The sequence below is a fragment of the Nematostella vectensis genome, chromosome 5, assembly GCF_932526225.1.
Source record: "Nematostella vectensis chromosome 5, jaNemVect1.1, whole genome shotgun sequence".
Lineage (NCBI taxonomy): Eukaryota > Metazoa > Cnidaria > Anthozoa > Actiniaria > Edwardsiidae > Nematostella > Nematostella vectensis.
This window is the reverse complement of record NC_064038.1, coordinates 12,941,964-12,948,611: the sequence shown is the minus strand read 5'-3', so window position 1 is coordinate 12,948,611 and position 6,648 is coordinate 12,941,964.

Here is a 6,648-nt window from a genome sequence, read left to right as displayed (position 1 = left end):
ATAATTTAGGCGAGTTCTGACAGTTTTTTTCCTTTTGACGCGAGTTCCGACAGGTGGCAACTCATATATTGAACCTGCTGCGTACGGAAGCCTGGCCACCAGGAAGTTTAGTTTTGAGTTTCACTTGTGACTTTAACTATCAAATTGCAATCTGTTATTGAACTCCAACTTTGAAATTGTAGTTCTATTATCGAATTCTAACTTTGAAATCACTCTCTCCAATATCGGGCTACACCTTAATAAAACAAAAACAAACTCCCAAGTCGATCTTTATTTTTTTGTCAACAACAGAGTTGAGGCGCGAAGCTCAGGGCGGCTACCACTGGACCAAGGTTTGATTACGTGGATCGTGGTTCTCGCTAGGACACAAGCGTAAATGCAAACGGAATTGAACACAAGTGAGAATCGGTCAAACATAAGCGCAAGCGCAAGAAAATCAAGCAGTTGCGTTCTCTTGCGCCTCCACTTGCGCTTTTGTTACAGTCAGAATCGGAAAATTACGTGCGTTGCGCTTGCGCTTAATATAACCAAGTGTGAACCAACCTTAAGCACAATCTACACTAACAATTTTTAGTTGACAGGTTTTAGTTGACAACTATATTAGTTGGCATCTACACTAGCAATTTTCATGTGTGACAATTTTTAATTGCCGGGAAAAGCAAACCTACTAGCTTTTGAGCAACTATAATTGCCACATAAAAATTGCCGACTTTGACCCATCTACACTACAAATGAAAATTGTCAACTAAAAATTGTCAACTAAAATTGTTAGTAGATGGGGCTTTAAAGTTAGTTGATTACGCGGAGTGTGCGTGCGCTTTGCTGAAAGTTATTGAGACCCTGTCCCCACGTATCCGTTTTCGTTTGAAAACGCAACCTTTTTGTTTCCGTTTTCATCCGCGTCCACACGAAGCGTTTTTATTTTGACAAGACATGGGTTTCTAAGAGTGCTTTTACTTAGCTCTTCCTAAAAGTTGTTTACAAGTAAAGGCACATTACAGAAGTGCCCCTATCGGAATAACTCACAGAATTAGTCAAAATGACATGCTGTTCGCGTACTTCTTTAGCTGGTATCGCATTGCATATTCCTCACTCGAAAACACGACATCAAAAGCGAATGCTCTTCTTTTTAGCGATACTTAAAGAATGTCGATCAACAACTCATTTGCTACTCACTTCATTAAAAAGTTGATTGAAGTTTGATAGATTATTATATGCTTAATAATGTTATGTGAGAAATTTTCTTAGTTACTTGCTTGAATTCGTCGATGAAAAATTGAAAAAGGATTCTTTGAGTCGACCCGTATTGTATGTGAAAGTTTCTTAGTTATTTGCTTGAATCAGCCGATGAAAAACTGGAAAAGGATCTTTTTTGAGTCGTCCCGTATTGCTGGGGATCGTAAAATCATAAATGAAAAAACGATCCAGACCGACAAATGAAGGCATGTCTTCCTTGACCAGTCTCAACTAGCAGGGGCAGGGGCAGGGGCAGGGGTAGGGGCAGGGGCAGGGGTAGGGGTAGGGGTAGGGGCAGGGGCAGGGGTAGGGGTAGGGGTAGGGGCAGGGGCAGGGGCAGGGGTAGAGGCAGGGGCAGGGGCAGGGGTAGGGGCAGGGGTAGAGGCAGGGGCAGGGGCAGGGGCAGGGGCAGGGGCAGGGGCAGGGGCAGGGGCAGGGGCAGGGGTAGGGGCAGGGGCAGGGGCAGGGGCAGGGGCAGGGGTAGGGGTAGGGGCAGGGGCAGGGGCAGGGGTAGGGGTAGGGGTAGGGGTAGGGGTAGGGGTAGGGGTAGGGAGGGCGTAGCCCCTCATCCCGCATTCCCGTGAAGATTTCATAGCTCCCGCTTTTGGATTTGAAATTGGCGTCAGTGCATGAGACTTTTGAGAATATTACACGATCCTTCTGTCATCTTCTATCTGAAATAGGACTTTAGTCGTCGCGTGGCACTGAACCACATAACAATCTGTTTGGAAATCATCTGTAGACTGCCATGATAAAGAAAATTATAGTTTTTATCCTCATCATATATAGAAAACTACGTACATAAAAATGAACGAGTAAACATTTGATTTCTTCCCCTCGTTATGCAAATAAGATCGCCAATTTTTTTGCAGTCCAGTGACTGTAGGCCTAAAATCACGAGACAACCAGCCGACTATTCGTTACCTGTGAAATTACTCAGCCTTATAATTTTTATATACTTGCCAAATTATATTAAATGTGCTCGTTGATAACTATTGCTTAAAATTCACGACCTGTGCAAATGAACAGCATGGCGGAGCAAATCGACTTATTCCGTAAACTGTCAGAATTTTCAAAGTAAAGTCCTTATCCGACGTGCGTAACAAGTCGTTTGTAATTGTTAAAAAAAATCCTAATCAAACACTGACTGTATTTCTAAAGGGACAATCCCTCGTAAGCGGACAATTTCCCATAAGCGGACGAGGGCAGATTCTTGGGAATGCGCATTTGTTTGTGCCTTTGGTGTTAGGGGAAGACGACGGAATACCAGAGAGGTAACTAGGTCGTGATACCGGGAGCAATTCTCTAGTCATACACCCCTCTGTAACAGACATGGCGAAAGCTATATCTTCGTCGGGTTTTTGGAGGAACAGGGGAACTCACTGGGTTCGAAATTTCCGCCGGAGCAGCTAACTTAACTTACTTGTCGGGTAATAAGAAAGAAACTGTTTGGGTTAGTTGATTTAAAAATTTCACCAGGTGCCGTGGAGGCTAAAAGCTCGTCGGATAGGCCGAAAATTTCCGTCGGGTCTGGCTGTGCCGGGTCTGTTGAGGGTTTTTTTTATAGCACACGAAAGAGAAGCTAACTCAACCCATGAGCAGCACATATTCAAATCTAGACCTGAATCAAGAAAAAAAAACAAATTTCACAGTCGGGATTTTAACCCGTACCGTAGCAAAGAGAGGCCAGTGCTAAGCACTAGCCTTATAAGGAATGACCAAAATTGAGTGTCCGTCTGCAAGAGCGACTCTCGTAATCTGACAGTGCCCTCGCATTGGACATCTTTGACAGTCCCAAAGGTTGCCGCTTACTCAGGGGATGGCTGTTTATGGGGTCCGAATCACATCAATTTAGTCCATTAGGACAAAATCTTGAGGGACTGAGGCTGTATAGTCTCATTTTTATTGATTGCTGGCTCGGAAACCATCCCCCAAAAAGTTTCAACTTGAGTGACAAAAAATTACTATTATGTTTTTGATTATACTTTTTAGCTATCATAGAACCGGAACTGGATCTCGAAAATCAGGGGCCTGAAATTGAATGGCCAACAAGCTCCCCCCACCCCCCACCCCCTGAAACTAGACTAAGGCTCTACGTGTAAAAAAAGTGCGACGCTCACCATTCTTCCATATGTATTTTATTAGTCTGTACCACTTCCCTAAAAAGCTGCTAGCGACTGATATCCTTCTTTTCTTATTGCTTTTTAAACACTTTTTTCCGTAAGCTCCTGCCATGCAATATTTAACGATAAACGAAGTTTTAAAATCTCATTTCTTTATTGTCCACCTTGCGCTATTTAGCGCTGAACTCTTCCAACAACTGTTACAAATATTAAGGCGCTCATATGCACGTGTGCTGTCATCCAGAGGGCGGCAATTAGCAGGCTAAGCTTATCAAGAAAATTATGACCCTGATCTAAGCGGACGCTTTCTCCGATTGCATGTTAGGGTGATAAAAATACACAAGGAACGCCGCGATCGAGATGGCTCTAGGCCAGCGCTATAAGATCAATTGCATCTCGTCAACTATTGATATCCGCTATTTTAAAATTAGCAAAGTTAAACTTTTCTTACTTTTCTTTTCTTTTCTTTCTTATTAAATTAATTATCCAAAAGTACTTTTATATTCTCGCACTTCGGCTGGATTAACTATTTTTTCATGGCGCTTTGCGTTCTACTATACCCTAAGCGGGGGGGGGGGGGGGGGGGGGGGGGGGGGGGGGGGGGGGGGGGGGGGGGGGAGGTGAATAGGTTCGCGGATCGGCGGATTCGGCCCAGAAATGCTCACGGATTACGGATTTTGACGATTATTTCAGCGGATTGGCGGATTTTGGAAATTCGACGGATAACGGATCTGTCGACAATTTGGGCGCGGATTTCGGATTTTGACTGCTTTGACGGTCCAATTTCGGATTTTAAATGAATTTCGATCGATGCTTTTGTTTATCTGTCAAACCATGCGGATCTAAAAATATCTGCGGATCCACGGATTTGCCCCGAAAATGTAGCGGATCGGCGGATTTACGTACCCCTATTCACCCCCCCCCCCCCCCCTTAGCACAGCTTTCTTCCTGTTTGATCCTAACACTAACAGTTCACATATCTGTCAACTTTCTGTCCTTTCGCGTTTTAGTTTGTTTATGTCCGTGATAAAGTGAACCGATAGAAACAAATAGGATAAAACTTCTGCTAGCGGGGTAGTTGTGCAATCAAACCATGCGCGGGTCACTACGCATACATACAGTGCATTGAATTTAAAGAGAATAACGGTGTAATTGTGTGTGTGTGTGTGTGTGGGGGGGGGGGGGGGGGGGGGGTGGAGGGTCTTCAAAGGTCAGGATGTTCTCAAAAATTCTGACACAGATCAGATGCAGACTCGTGCTCTTTGATGGATACTACTGTAGCACTTTAAGATATCAAAACTTTGACAAGATCTTCTTGTGGTTAACATAAATCTCTAATGAGTACCGAGTGAACTTCGCTAATCCTATTTAGGAATAATCCTTAAGATTATATAAGACTTAACTTATCGCCGGTACACTCCCTAGATGTAACACGTTTAATCCCACTTGACGTTTTTCTCCACGCGAGATATTTAATGCTGGTTACTCTCTAGTGTAGTTTGATATCATCTGAAATATCCTTGTAGTTACGGGGAGCGGTGTTTCCGTGTTATCTTTATAAGTTTCTAAACATGAACAGATCAGATGCGTACTATGGATTGGCTTAAGGTGGTGGTGGTGGTGGTGGTGAGGGGGGGGGGGGGGGGGGGGGTGCGCAGTAATAGGTCTCATATGGAAAAAGCCTAGTACTCGAAGATTCCTTTATCATAAATGACCCACTTTTTGGCCGCCCTGTTTGCGCGCCTGCACAACGTGCAACCTTTATTACCATCAGTGGAAGACGCGGTATTCTGCGGAACCGTCCAAAGTGTCGGTCTGAACCGACAGTAAGGACGGTAGCCCGAGTCTATGGAAGACGGTGCACTTCAAAGATATTACCAAATGAGTGAGTAACTGTAAGTTACTCTTCTTCACAGAGGCATTGGACGGAAAGGGTGAAGAGTTATATGTATGAATCAATTGCTTGGTAAAAGATGACATTTTTAAGCTGTTTGTATTCATTTTTGGGGTACTCTACGTCAAACCCAGAATAGAAAACCATGAAATAAGAATGGTATTAATGGAATTGGATGAATTACGATAGCAGCGCTGTAATAGCCATGCGATACCCTCATGGCTTCCTCGTGCCGTTAATTGCGGATACCCATTAACAGTCATATTCCTCGGTAGTCTATTTAAAGCCACTGGCCATCATTTAGGTTAGAATGTTGGACATGAGAGTCATTTTCGAATCAAATACAAACTCCATGGAGTATTTGCATTCACTCCACGATAGATAGGGCACTGCGATATTTATCTAGTGAATGTTTGCCATTACATCCGCAGGCGCGTAAACAGGGGGGTGCGCAGGGTGCGCGCAGACCCCGCCTTGGCAGCCTGTGCACCCCCCTTCCCCCTTCCCTCGGCCAATCCTGGAAATGTGCCTGATCCGGATGGGCCAGGTGCTCTATACGGGAAGGGGCGCAAGGTTATAAGGAGCCTACCACTGGGGAGAGAGGGGTGGGCTTTCAAATTGAGCACCATTTGTTTTTATTTTTCACTGTACATGACGAGCAGGGTGTTTTGGCATTTACTGCGGCTATTTTTCTTTGGAATTTTTTTACACCTAAAGGACATACGTGAAATTAGAAACCCCTACCCTCAACTCAAAAGTTGAATGTTTGGTTTGAACTTGCAAGCGCAGGACGGCCGCGGTGAAAAGTTACCAATCCTATCAATTCCTTAAGCCTTACAAACCCATCAGAGAAAAATTGTTAGAAATCAAAAGCTGTTCGTGCACGGAAAATTTCTCAAAGAAAACGCCGTAGTCACGGTAGACCGCCTTCGGCAAGTAGCGGATCTAGGGGGGGGGGGGGGGGGGTGTAGGGGATTTAAAGCCTCTTTTGTGCTACCCAGGGAAAGTGATATGTTCCAAATAAATGCATACAGAATTTAATAACTGCGTCTGCGTTTATTCAAGCAATTCTGGTAATAAATGTTGTAACGAAAATGTTTATTTCTGAGCAAAAAGCTAGATCCTGCCCTGCGTGCCCGTATTTTATATTCCACTTTTCTGTTAGATCCATTAGGTCCTCGATGATGTTTTAATAAGATTTTAGGAAAATACTATATCATTTTGTGATCACGAATTGAGAAAAGATGAAAACCATATTTCCATACATTGTATTGTATGTATTCAATTAGACGCATTTTAAAGTATTCCAGATTAAAAATCTAATCACTGCAATCTGATTTTAATTAATGAAATCCCCTTACGAACAAGTGAAGAACACTTCTTTGACATGAAAGC